General features: G+C 32.1%; 1 protein-coding gene across 1 annotated transcript in view; it reads left to right on the top strand.

Moving 5' to 3' along the window:
- LOC129219436 (RNA-binding protein 26-like) overlaps positions 1 to 15,250 on the top strand; it is a 200,673-nt gene that overhangs the window by 69,614 nt on the left and 115,809 nt on the right. The gene's annotated exons all lie outside the window — the stretch shown is intronic.

Raw genomic sequence — 15,250 nt, 5'->3', positions numbered from 1 at the left:
CTCAAGAATATTTGAAAGCATTTATTTCTAGTTTGAACAAAAATTCAGTTAGCAGCTGATTCATATATGACAGGATGTTTCCTATGACACTATTTTAAGTTTCAGTAAAATTGTAATCATTTCATATTTAAATTCTGTTTTAAAACTGAAAGAGTCCTAAATCTAATGAAAACATGACCATATGCTTGTTTCAATTGAAAAGCAACATGTCTATTCAGTTTTTGTTTTTAATTCAATCAATATAAAACATTTTCATTACAATTTTAATCAAAGAAAAGCATGTCCATTAGATTCAATCAAATGAAGACATGTCTTAATTTAAAAATTTAATAACATGGTTATTGGTATTCCTATATTTGGAAGCTTTCTCTTAAGATTATTAACAAAATTAAACCAATCTATATAAATACATATATATTTTTCCATAGAAGGTTATTCAGAAAATGTTTTTCATGAATTCCCAAAATCGTTTCGAATAGTCATGTATGGTTTTGGTTAGTACCTCCATATATATATATATTAGGGTGGTCCTTATTTATATGGGAAAAAAAAAATTCGGAATTCAACAAGTGACGGCCCCTAGTTTTGTGACACTATAATAAAAAGTAACATGTGTAAAATTTGAACTTGATCGATCAATACTAACACGTGCCCCTAGGTCGTTGAACTTTAACACTTTTGATAATTTTCCCACAAATCTTCTGAGTTTTTACTTCAGACCCAGTACATCGTCTCTCCTAGGTTTGCAAAATATTTTTACAATGAGGTAGCACTAAAATTAACCTTTTTAATTACTTTATATCATCTAAAGATTTTACTTTGAATAAGAATGAAATAATGGTTTAGAAACTTTCCTTAATCGTACGCTTTTCTCAATGAACCTCGATAGTGTTTATTTTTTTCCGATAGTCTTGGACGGTCTGTAAAATAAATTGCTTTGTGACTCATATTTGGTAAATTAGTTGTGAAATTCTTCGATTAATATTGTGCTCCTCTTTCAGTTGTATCATTCACAATTTTCAGTATTTTAACAATCTCTCCGCCCTTTAAATAGCTTAAACATTTTGCCGTGAATCAGGATCAAATAGGAAAAAATCTTTTAGTATTTGCAACTTATCAAACAATTTTATTGACACGTAATTGATTCTATGAAGAGGATGATATTTTCTAAGAAAGTATTCTAAATCATCTATTGTTATCTGAAATTTGTTAAACAGTCATCAGACACGTGTTCTTTGTCACAAATATTTTTTGGACTAGTCTTTTCCTATCTTCAAAGTTAATTCCTTCATCCAATGCGGACAAAGCTACTTGTTTATCCCCTAAATACCATAAGTGATTTATGAATTTTCTAATTCTGCTGCAACTCTGACGTCATTTTGTACGCTGCTAGTTTTTCAGACATTGTATTATTCAAAGGAACCTCGACTGGGTTGCTGCGAAAACCCATATCTTCGTACAGCATTTAATTGTAAAAGAGCTTTGTAAAACAGCATTGAAGGGCTTTCTTTTCATGTAAGGTCAATTTAAATTGTTTCTTAAATATAAAAATTTTCAAACAAAAACTCCTTTTGCCACCCATGTGGTTCAGGGATAAGCTCCAGGTTGCCGAAAACATAGCCTTGTAGGAGGAAATTCACCAGGAAATATTATTACAAGTTATGAGAATTCTCTGCAACCTTTCTCAATTCCGCTTTTTACAAACAATAATGTGTTGTTAACTTTGTCTTTTAGAATTTAAGTGGTATGTGTACTTGATTGAAATGTTATAAGTTCTGAATGATGGAGATCTTTCCACAAAATTTTGAAGCAGTTAAATAATTGAATATCTAATCTAGAACTAAGAAAGGCAAGAACTTCTTTAAGGACACACTCTGCAGTACGATTTCAAGTGCATGATGATGGCAATCCAAATATAATATATCACCGTTCAGTTTTTGCTCTAAAAATTGCATGCACAATTTATACGGTTGGTATGGCAAGTCGTTGTATCAAGCACTACAGCTAGAACAGTTAGCAATAAAGAGCTATCATCTAAGCTATCATATACAACTCTAGAAATATCTAAGGAATTCCGAGTAGCTGTTCAATATTAGGACCTGAAGCTATCACGGTAATCCTGTCGGCGTTCTTTTTCCAGTTACATCTGGATGTAGCTTTGTATCCCTGTAAATAACTACAAAATCTAAATTTAAATTCATGATATTTAATTTTTTACCTCTTGAAGATTTTCTTTTGCTCTCTTAAGGAATGTACGATTGATCACTAGGTCATTTGGATTTAAATTTACTGCATCTACATAGGCTGTAAATAAATGAACAAAATCTTATCCCTAATATGGCATTTGTCTAACAGTGATGAAAGGCGAGCAGATATCAATAATTGTCAAGCTTTTTTGCATTGTGTAGACCAGCTGTAGAAAACAAAAGTTCAACAGGTTAGGATAGATAGATACTCATTTCGGTTTCTAAATCTTATGAATTGCAAGAATTTGATAATAATAAAGGACTATGGGGGGGGGGGGTACTGAAATAGAAGAAAATTAATTTATAGTATAGATTTGTACATTGTTCCGATCTGGATTTTTTTTTTTTTAATTTTTATTTTAGTTATGGAAAATACAGTATATTTTTATGTTACCAGTAATCGAGGATTTTTCGAAATTTACATTTTAAAAATTAAAAATTGCCTAAGCATTTAGGTTTGTTTATAACTAAAGAACAGCGAATTAAAATATAATTGTAATTACTTATATTTATGGCATTGAAACCTTGCGATTCTATTTGCCACACCTATTACATACACAGGGAATTTTGTAAATCAACACCCCCAAAGCCTGGAGGAGGCAATTTGTTGTTGTCAAAGATCGTTCATTAATGGCCTAGATCATTCATTAATGAACTATAGAATCCCTTGTGTCCATCTTGATGGGAAGAAACGTTTCCCTGCCGCTTGGTTGGAACAAGCGCAGAAGAGCGGTACGCTTGACCCAAGGCCATTGGTGTACATTTTATTCTCTGTAACATGTTAAATTTTACAGAATGAATGAGAGAGAATGGTCGATCTGGAAGTAGCAGCACCTATTGAGGTTCAAAATTACTTTAAATATAAAACGTTAGAATATTTTTACATAAAAATGAGAAAATCCGCAATTTTTTCTTCGAAACTCAAAAAAGGGGGCCCTAGGGGCACGTGTTAATGTTAATGGATTGACTTTAAATTTTGCAAGGATCATTTATTTGTACAATGGAACAAATTGAGGGGGCGTCGCGTAAAATATCTGCAACTTCAAAAATAAGGACCACCCTAATATACATATATATATACACACACATATACATACATACATAGAGTAGACCCTCGTTTTACGCGGGTTTATTTTACGCAGTTTCGATTATAAGCGGTTTAAGATTTGACACCTTTATTTTATTTTACGCGAATGAGTTTTGGTTTTACGCGGATGCAGCAATGCAAACAGATAAAATTTTCCCCTCTTTCAAAATCCGAACTCCTAAAGGTTGCAGATTACGTGTAATCAACTGCATTTTGGCGTGCTAATAATCGAGCTTGGGCCACTGGAGACATTTTATGCAATTGGTTCCAGAGCTTTTTCCAGAAGTAAAGTTATTAAACTTACATAGTTCAGAACTCACTGAAGGAAGAGCTTTTAGGAGTGACAAAGGAGGTCAAAACCAACCACGATACCGACATCGGTGACGCACAACCAAAAACGTTCACATTGAAAATTTTGAGCCATTACTAGGCAATTAAAATGATCTGACAATAGAATTATCTATCTTTCTGATTTGTTAGTGAAGGAAGATTCGATCATGGAAATGATGCAAGTGATCGTGGATGTGTCAATGCTCTGCAAAGAATTACAGAAAAAAATTCGTAATGACTGCCAAAAGACTATCATAGTCAGCTCCTCTTTATAAACAACAGAACACGAAATTAATTTATGTTTTCTTTATGCATGTTGTGCACAAAAGTCGATATAAGTACACATAAAACTTATTATACCATTAGTAATCACTAGAATGAAGCATTTTGTTATCTACGGAAACAGTATTATTAGGTCTCAATTTACGCAGCTTCGATTTACGCGGCATTTCGGTGGAACGTAACCCCCGTGTAAAATGAGGTTCAACTGTATATATATATATATATATATATATATATATATATATATGCACACTCTATAACAAAAAAAATTGATGCACCTACTAGGAGTTTTCAGAATAAGACCAAATTTTACATACATTAGAACAGTATTGATATAAGAAAGGGAAGCAAAATGATCTTTTATTACTGGAAAACTCCCGAATGAATAGAAAATATAGTACCCTGCTGAGCCACCTCCAGCGTGAATGTATAAGGCGGTATAGTAGAGCATTGAGGCATAGGGATTTCGTACAATGTCCTGGCCATCTCGCACCAGAGTTACTTTAAATGGGCAACTTATTCGATCAAACTCTTTGGATGTCCAATTTACCCTCTTGTGTGATCCCAGATATACTCGATTTGTGACAAATTAGAGCATCACACAGAGGCCAGAGAAGTTGATGATGTGTAAGAGGAAGTGCCCTGAAATCTTTGTTTTGTGTGACTTAGCCTTGTCCTGTTAAACGATGGTTCCTGGGTGAGTGGCCTCCATGAGTGGCAGCATATGTGACTGAAGCATGACACAAACATAGACTGCCAGAATATTATGAATCAATATTCAAGGTGGCCATGTTTTGTATACTGTAGCACCTCATAATGTCACTCCAGCTGTGGGTGTTGTGTGTAGTTGAATGGTTTTATTAGGACATACACTTGGGCCTCCGCTTGGAGTAGTGTAGTTTTTAACAAGATTTGACTGCCGTGGAATGGATCCAGGTTGTCTTTAGTGATAATTCCTGATAAAATTTTGGCAATCACATTTTTGTATGCTTATAGAGAACCATTTGCTCATTCCCAAATAATGCCTTTGTTTTTCAGCAGCACCCCACACCCACAGCTGGTGTAATATTATGGGTTGCTATGCTGTATGAAGCATGGTTATCTTTAATATTGATCCTCGACACCATGACAGCATAATTGTACATTAGTGTCATGCTTCAGTCACATATTTTAACACTCATAGTGGGGCTTCTAGAAGCCCTTTTTTAACAGGACACTCCTGGGTGACAAATTGCAAGGCCATCAAGGGACTTTCTCTTCCACATTATCACCTTCTGTGGCCTGCATGATGCGCTGATTTGTCAAAAATCCAGCATATCTGGGATCACTTAAGACAGCAAATTGAACAGCCTATGAGTTTAAGCGAATTAGTGGGGCCTTTACAGTAACTGTGGTACGAGATGACCTGGGACATCATAGGAGACAGCCATCACTCAATACTTAGATATGAATATTATGAAAAATTATGCTTTAATGATTGCACCAATGATCCACTTCCCAAGAAATTTTGAATCAATTTGTTGTAAAATTTTCCATGTTGTGTTGATCATGCTGTTTTGATCCTTTAAGTATTTTATGCTGAATTTGTTTGAACACTAATTAATACACCTTCACACTGAATTTTGAAAATTTATTCTATAAAAGTAAATAGCCTTTTTATTGAGTACAATGATTTATTAACCAAATTTGTTTTAAAAAAAAACTACTAGGCTAGATTTAACAAAATTATAAAGCATCTAGCTATGGGGCACATTTGGACACTACTTTGGGGGCACATGCGAACAGTCTGAATGTGCTCCTTATGCCAACAAGTTATTGCACAAAATTAAGAAATAGGGTGCTTTTAATAACTAACCAATTTTTAAATAACTAACCAAGTCTGTTGCTTTCATGCTTTGCTTCTGTATAAGCTGTGTAATTAAGTTAGGATTGAACTAGGCGGTCAGTTTGAACGATTGAAGTATGCTGTTGATTGAAGTGAATGAAGTTGTCAGCATGTCTTTACAAGTAAAGGAGAAAAGTCATTTTTCTACCTAGGGAAATGTGAAGCTTCTAAATTTTGACATGTCTGGCACCTCAAATTTCCTACCCTGCTCAAAATATTTCTGAAAGTGGTGGGGAAAAAAATAAATAAATAAAATAAAATAAAATTAATTGGTAAATTGGTGAATTCAAGTCATTTGCCTTTTGCCATTTTAAATAATTAATGTTTTGTTTATGATGTCCCTATGCGCTACAAGCATGTCCAAATGTATCCCATGTAGGACACATGTGGACAATTTTTGCATATTTTAAAAGTTTCTCTCTTAATATGACCACAGTTAATACAAAATAACTGCTGAAATGAACGTCTTGCTAGTAAAGTTAGGTTTGCTTTTTAATTAATTAAAAATTTCGCGCATAATTCTTGCATAAAAATGTAAATTTTGGCTAAAACCATTGAAAATTTGAGTTTGTTGCTAAGAAGTTTGGTGATTGAATGCCGTAACATTTTGTGAAAATAATCCACCATTTACAGGGTTCGTACTTCCTTAAAAAACCCTTAATTTCATCAAGCAAAATTCAGGTCCCTAAAAAACCCTTAAAAAGGCCTTAATTTTCTGAAAACGTCCTTAATTTTTTTAAAACTGTATCAAGTTTGGTCCCCCTTTTCTTATTTTTTATTTTTTATCCCTTCAAATCTTTATCCTCTGCATTATCTGCCAAAAACGTATGTTTTGGGGACATGCCAACCACGTTAAACAGGTGCTTCGCCGAAAATTGCTTGCCTTGTTTGAGATTTCAATCTTTTTGCATCCTGCAAATATTTCAATCTTTTTAAATGTTGGAAGGTTTTTTTAACATTTACTATTTTATATCTGTTTATTTTTTTCATTATTTCAATAATATTTTTATTTCTTAAATTTAGTTTAGAAAACAATGCATATATATATATATATATATATATATATATATATATATATATATATATATATATATACATATATATATATACACACACATATATATACAGTAAACTCCCGATTATCCGCAGAATAGGGTGGCACGGTAACCGCGGATAATCCAAATAATAGGTAAAAGACGTTACTACTATATACAATCGCTAAAAAATATGAATAACACTCACACTTACATTTAAATTATAGCTAAAAACATTGCTACGTTCCATCTACTAACATGGAATGTAAAAAATATACATATGTAAAAGCTAAAAGCGAACAATAACCCAATCAAAAGTTTTAAGAGCATTTAGTGACTGTTAAAAAAAAGTAGTGAAAAGACCCGCGGATAATCCGAACCGCGGATAAACCGACCACCGATAACCGGGAGTTTACTGTATATATATATATATATAGATATATATATATATATGTGTGTGTGTGTGTTTATTTTCAAATGTTTTTGTAAAAAAAATATTTTCCCGCCAAAATATATAAAAATATTGATATTATTGAGTGATACAGCCAAGATTGAACTCTGGCTTCATCAACCTCAGGAGTTAGAAATTGCTTCCTCTCTTTCAAAATTTAAATTTATATAGAAATAAACAAACTTGCCAGGAATAGTACAATATAGCAAATTTGTTCAAAATGGGATTTTAGTAACAATAACAGATCAAAAGCAATAATAACAGAACACTAGGGCTCGACCGATGGCATTTTTTGGCCGATGGGCCGATGCCGATTGTTGGCCGATTGTTCAAAGATGGCCGATGGCCGATTGTTTTCCTCCAAATGGCCGATTGCCGATGGCCGATGTTGTTGGCCGATGGCAAAAAAAAAAAAAAAATCTAACAGAAATAAATTGATAAGATTGTCAGGTTTAAAGAATCATTGATTCATTTCATTTTACTTTCTTTCGACGAATAAGGAATTGTAATCACAAAATATATATATCAGATTTCGACCTAAATTTATATTTTACGATCACCCAATTTAAACTTCACAAGTTTTTTCGCCACATCTGTACATGCATATGTACCTAAGAACATATAGATGATCGAAATTTCCATTTTGAACTCATCCTTAGTTAATTATCGCAAACTCACTTGTGATGCGATGTCTTCATCCGCGTAAACTTGCGTCACTCAAAAACGTAATGAAATAGTAAGTTGAAAACTCATACGTACGTAGTATGATCTAAAAGTTTGAGGCAAGCTGTATAAAACCTTACCCTGAATAGTTCACATTACCGAAGCACATCTATCTACAAAATTGTCACTTTGAACGACTATGCACTTCTGCCAACTTTCGTATAGCTTTTAGAAGCACTGGCAGCCTGTTTCGCAACTTCCTGTAAGGCTTTAACTTCATCGTGAGGAAGAAGGCGACTTTCATGCTGAGGACGCACGGTTTGGTTTGTCAATACTCTGATATGACAAACAAATAACATAACGTTTCTTCGGACTTAGCTCCATATGACTTTTACCTGTTCCCTGCAAAAAAGATTTGCATGGACGCCGCTTTCTTCCGTCAGGAGAAGATAAAGCTTCATCACAGAAGGTAGCGAAAAATGGCTTCCATGAGTGTTTCCAAAAGTTATATGAACGCTGGAAGAAGTATCATAGTCCCTCATGGCGACCTTTTAAGGTGGATGTGCTTTGGTTATGTGAATTATTCTGGGTAAGGTTTTATACAGCTTGTTCCCCGAACTTTTGGGTCTTAGTACGTGCAATCTGTATAGGGTGTAGTTATGTTTTTCCTTTTTTGACTGCTGTATGATGGGAGACAAAGAACAACCAAAAAAAAAAGGAAAGAATAAAATAAAGAAAGAAAGAAAAAAAGGAAGAAAAACAAAGAGACTGTTTAATAACCAATTGATTTTTTTAAATTGAACATATAACTAAGATTTCAGTAATATTGTCAAAATGTATGGATTTAGGTACATTAAACATAGTTAAAAAACATTAAATTATGTTTTATCATTAAAATGAAAATTAAGAATAAAACTTTAATACTGTCAACAAATAACGCAATTAAAGTGGAAAAATTGCACGTAGACATTTTTTAGTCATCAAATTAAACAAAAAAGGTAACAGGTAAATTTCAATATTAAATCATATTAGGAATATTTTTATATTTATTTAAAATTTATGAATAGAAAAGTTTGCATTTTTCATAAAAGCTATAAGAGTGACATAAATTTTGCTGAAAAAAGAAATAGCCATGAAAAGAACAAGGCTCTTAAAACGCAACTACAATAAACAAACTCAATATTTACACCAAGTTAATAACTGAATACATATACTACTTGATCTGATGTTTGCACACGTAATATTGAATAATTTGATTGTTTAATCTTTTATGAAGCACTACGAACAAGTTCAAATTAAATTTTTCAATTTAACAATAATTTTCTGAAATTTAAAAAATTGCATAATAGAAAATCCTTTAAACTTTTCTATAACATACTATTAAAAATATGATGAAAACGAAAATAACTTATTCATTGATTTTATATAAATACATAAAAATAGTTACTTATAACAGAAAAAAAAATCGATCGCTATTCATGATGCAAAAAAGATTTCGCATTACGAAATATAGGTGAAACAAATATAAGAAATACGCAAAATGACATTTCATGACCAAAATAAATAATCGTTAAATATGTAAGAAATGCTTGACACGACGAGGGTGGGTTAGGAGGGTCACCCTTTGATTTTGGGGTAACTCACAACATTAAACTTTTTGGCCTCATTTTTTTAGTACAGAACCGCTACCACCAACGCCTCGGAAGAGTTTCTGAATCTACTTCAGCACTTACGAAGAAAAAATTCAAAAGTCCCTTTGATTTCCGAATTATGTCACTATTCAAAACGTCTTTAATCAATTTTGTTAGATTAATTCTCTAAATTTTTCCTAAACAAAAAATAAAGCTTGAAAAAAAAAAAAAAAAAACTCTAATTTTATGAATGGTGTTACTTTTAAACAACTCAAAAGTACAACTACAGTTTAATTTCAGAAATTGAGGGGGTGGGAGGAGGGGCACGCAAGTGTTCTCAGAAATACAAAAAATAGTCGTAAAAAATAGAGTTCAAAGTAATCATAAACATTGAGCAGAAAAACTCTTTTAAAACTTGCACCCGAGTTTGTTTTGACGCGCAGGCGCAATTTAAAATATAGCAAATATTGCAATTGCACGAGAGGCCCCATAACCGTAGGGGCCCGAGTTACAAAAATGCTTATGATAAATGTTTTACATTTTCTATGATAGAGAAATAGGGCCCCAAAATGTATTTAGACGAGCCCCAAACTTGTAGCTCCGCAGAAGCGATACAAAAAAGATTCATATTACAAATATCGAAAAATTAAAAATTACCGTCGATTCAACGAGAATCTAACAAAATGAAACAAAACCGGTTTAGCCATCAAATATTTGTTTCCATGGTCTCTAATTCGGCAATATATCACCAAATGATCGTCAGTCTGAGGCGCTGTATTAGTTTTGCCTTGAAATAAGTAATTAATAGCCACAAAAAATGAGTAAATAGGCTTTTTAGAACATCCGATTGAAAACAAGAAGAGAATTGCACAACTGGAACGTATGCACATCCCACACGCGAAAATTTAGCCTTCTACAGCTTACCATTTTTTAGTTATGACTTATGAGAGATACTTACGTACATCCAACCGCAAGAAACATCGCAATAATTAACTTGTTTGGTACCTGAATGCAGTATTAAAAACTCTTTCAGGGGTGATTAAAATAAAAATTCATACTGAAATTTAAGTAAACAATTTTATGTGAAAACAATAACTCACTTTACTTTGTATTAAAAAGTAAAACAACAAAGGTCCTTTTTTTTTCCAAAAACATCGGCCAATTCCTTCGGCTTTTCGATGTTTTTTAAGGCCGATGGGCCGATGTTTCCTGCAAGTTAGCATCGGCCGCCGATGCCGATGCCGATGGCTAAATTGTTGAACCATCGGCGCCGATGCATCGGCCAGGTTGATGCATCGGTCGAGTCCTACAGAACACTAGTTTAAATATCTTGAAGAAAAGAGATTTTAGTTATTTTCCTTCAATTTGCCTCTCACTCCTATCATGTATGTTAAAAAATAATGCTTTAATATACAACTAATTTTCTACAGCTATCACCATTTTCCTAATCTTTTTTTATGACTGAAATTTGGGAAATAAACGCTATGTTTTAAGAACAATATGTGCCATGTATTGTATTAACTACTACCCAATCATTTCAAGCATCATTAATAGGGAAAAACTCTCTTATTATCTTTGAAACTGGTTAATTCATCATTTTTTGTTGAATTTCGGAATGTCATGGAGGGCTGTTTTGATCTCATCCCTTTTCTGCTTGATTTTAAGAATTCTTTTTTTGAAGGACCCGAACCCCCCGGACGGTGGAACCTAAGGCTTACAGCTAAATGTTGGGGTGTGTATGGAGAAAAGAGAAAAATCCTTAAAATTTTTTGAGAGTCGTTAAAAAGTCTTTAATTTTTACTTTTAAAAATGAGTATGAACCCTGATTTATGTGGTTGTAGAATGCTCAAACGGTATCTAGAAGTGTAAACAGAACCTTTTTGTATAGAGGATAAAGCACATGCATCTGTTTACTTGTGGGAATTTCAATTTGCTTAGAAATAAAACTGTATGCTTTTCAGAGATGGAGTCAGGCATGGGGATCCTGTCATGGGGATTTTAAATGGGTCTAAATAAGAACTAAATGTTGAGAATTTTTTTTCAAATATGTTAAGTTTTAAAAAGTAAGTTTAAATTTTCTCAATGTAATTAGACTTCAATGTTTGTATTAGTGATGATAAAAGAGTAGAAATTATTTTTCGAATATAGATATGAATTGAGGAGTTTGAGAACCAGTTGTCTCCATCAAATTTAATTTGACAGGAGAGAGAGAAAATTAAATTATTCAATAACCATCAGATATATAGGACTGTTTTCACTTTTTATACAGTAGCATATGGCTCTTTACCTAACAGGGCGAAATCCCACTAGTCTTGCCCTACCCTCATCGAGTTTCCTAAAAATGTTACCATACAGGAGGAGTGAAAGCTGTAAATAATATTGAAACTTCGAACAACAGCAACCCTATGATTAGACCATTTTCACTTGGGCAACCCTTAACCATTGGCTTTGCAATATTTTTACCTACTTTTTTTTATATTACTTATGTGGAAACTTTATGAGGGTAAATTACTCAATTTTTGGGTACCTTTTAGCCCCTGGAAACCCTGATTAGTTCACATGCAAGAGGTAGGCAATCTTACTTCAATGTTTTCTTTACAGCTTTTACTCTTTATTTATGACAACAATTTCTGGAAACTCGATGAGGGTAAATTTCTCATTTTTGGGAACTTTTTAGTCTCTGGCAACCCTACTTATGGACCAGAAAAAGGTAGGCAACCAAACTTTAGCATTTTATTTAAAGCTTTTACTCTTCATTTATGACAACAATTTCTGGAAACTTCATGAGGGGTAAATTATCTCCCTCATTGAAAACCTTTTATTCCCTGACAACCCTAATTAGCGGACTGAAAAAGATAGGCAATCTTACTTAAGCATTTTATTTCCATCTTTTAGTCTTCATTTATGATAACGATTTTTGGAAACTCAATGAGGGTAAATTACTTATTTTTAGGCACCTTTCAACTCTGGCAACCTGATTAGTTCTCATGAAAAAGGTAGAAATTCTTTCACGTTTTATTTACAACTTTTATTCTTCATCTATGGTAACAATTTTAGGAAAGTCAATGAGGGTAGGTCAAGCTTAGTGGGATCTTTGACTATAAGATTATATCACCTCTATGTGATTATAACGCTTCTTGTTTCAGCACAAAAACTTGTTAGAGATGTCTTGTTTTTAGGCAAAACATTGAAACTCACTTTCCGTTACTTTAATAAGGGAAAAAATATTGATAATTATTTTTGGAAAACTTGAAATAAAATGGATTATATGGGTGATTCTACAAAAACAGGCAATTTTGTGTTCCATACTGATTTTTTTTTTTTTTTTTTTTTTTGAATTAAAAAAAGAAAAACTCTATTGGGAATATTTTTATGCATCCTTAGTACTATAATTCTGGTCATTAATAATGTCAATAATTAATTATTATTCATTTAAAATAAAGTATTACATTGAAAAGTCATCCACATGCCCTGTCCTGTAGGTGTAATATTCACAATCTATAGAATCTAGATTAAGAAAAAAAGTAATTTTTTCCGAGGATTTTTTTTTATTTTTGATTGTGTATGTGTGCAAGATGTAAATCACAAGGAAAATCAAAATAATGTAAAAATAGTATCTCTAAAAATTGATCTGAACTTTGTCCCAGTGATTATCAGTCATCCACATGTCTGAAAAGTATAGACATTTTTCACTGAAATGTTTTATTTGAAAATCTGGAAACACATCTTAAAAAGAAGCATGGAGCTTAGTTATTCCTGACCAAAGATTGATTTGGCTGTTCTACATTTTTTTTTTTTTTTTTGATTAATAGCACGTTAAACTCAACTTTCAAGATAAGTGTTTTTCATCTTGATCATTAACATGACCTACAGAATGCAAGTAAAATGTACATGTAAATAAATTTTGATAATAAGGAGGTCTAAATCTTACATTTGTAAGTTCTCATTTGAAGTTAATCCTACAAATCTTCAGATATGACTTTATGAGAACATATTACAATAGAAGACCATTATAACGCACACCTTGGGACCAGAGCTTTTGCATTATACAGGTTTTTGCGTTATATAGATCATTTCACAAATTTTGAAACTAATATTCAGAATATACCTATATATTAGCTCTTCAGAATGAGTTTTATCTGCAATGAGTATTAAAGCACCAATATTACAATTAGTTATTCACAAATAAATATGTTTCAAAATCAAAATCCTGCACTTCTGCTAGCTTCATGGTTTGCATAACAGCTGCATTTTCAAGAGCCATCTGGTATTTTCTGTTTACTATGAGTATTAATTTTCAATTTAAAATTTTTGAAATAAGATGGAAAGATGAAAAACTTTCAAAATTATTTTGCCTAACAATTTTTATTTTTGCAAAGCAAAACAGAGGGATCTTTTAAACTTCAAAACCTATTGTTTACTTCTGAAAAGTAGTGCGGTTTATAGAGAATTGCGTTATACAGGTCGGCGTTATAACGGTCTTCTACTGTACTTGTGTTTTGTCATTCACATGCCCATTTTCTTATGTCATTCACATGTCTCAATATGAGACATGTGGATGACTCAAAGGCCATGGAAATGATGAAATAAGATTAAATATAGAAGAAATTGTGATATTTGTAAATATTTATGTTATTAAACATTGGTATAGATTAGTTTTACTCTGAGGTTTTTCCTTTACAACAAATTTAATAAAGTTTTTGTTATCACTTGGCACATTAAAATCACAGCTGAAGACATGTTAAATACCTTAGTAACAGATTTTAAATAAATTATTTAAAAAATTTGCCTAAATCCCTAATATTTTTGACAATTTAGTTTTGTGCAATTGTTCCATTACAGTAACTAATATCTATTTAATATTCAATATCTAGCATTTTTTTTTTTTTTTTTTTAAGTTCTTACATTGTCTTATTTTCTCTTTCTTGGCAAACTTTTAGTTTTGATTTTTAGTTATTCTTCCAAAGAAAAAAGTATTGGACTGTGTACATTTGGCACATTAACCTTATAAAAATAAAAAATAACATTCATAGAAAAATTAATATTATGATTTTATTCTTAATCATCTGACTGCTTATCCTGTGCTTTCGTCAAACAAGCGCTTTTTTTTCCTTTATTGGATTTTTTCCTCAGTGCTTTATATTTTCTTAAACATTGTGTATTTTATTTATTTATACTATGCAATAAATAGAAATAAACTGTAATTTAATTCAAATGATTAAAAAAGCAGTGGTATAGCTCGAGTGGGGCGGAGGGGGCGGTTAGTCCGGTGGGCATACTTTTTGAGGCAGTAATTTTGTATTTTTAATAAGAAAAAAATCTAAATAAGGGAAACATTATTTTTGTCAGTAACTGGAGGCAAATAAAAAAAAATTCTTCGAAATGTAAGGTTTTAGAATGAATAAACTGCGCTTCTCAATGTTTGCACTGAACCCCTGAACCTTCCTCATTTCCTTAGCATCCTCTAAGATTGACTTAAATTATTTTTAAAGCTTAAATTTTTCAGAAAAATTTCTGTAAAAGAATCCAAGTTACTAATATCAACTAAGGCTAAAACTGACTACAGTTTTGATTAGAGATGAAAACAGTCGGGGAAAAAAACCGGAAAATTTCCGAAAAAAATGGAAAAAAAAACGTTTTT

The sequence above is a fragment of the Uloborus diversus genome, chromosome 3 (genome assembly GCF_026930045.1).
Source record: "Uloborus diversus isolate 005 chromosome 3, Udiv.v.3.1, whole genome shotgun sequence".
NCBI lineage: Eukaryota > Metazoa > Arthropoda > Arachnida > Araneae > Uloboridae > Uloborus > Uloborus diversus.
The sequence above is the reverse complement of the archived record's forward strand: the minus strand, read 5'-3'. Positions and strand labels throughout refer to the sequence as shown.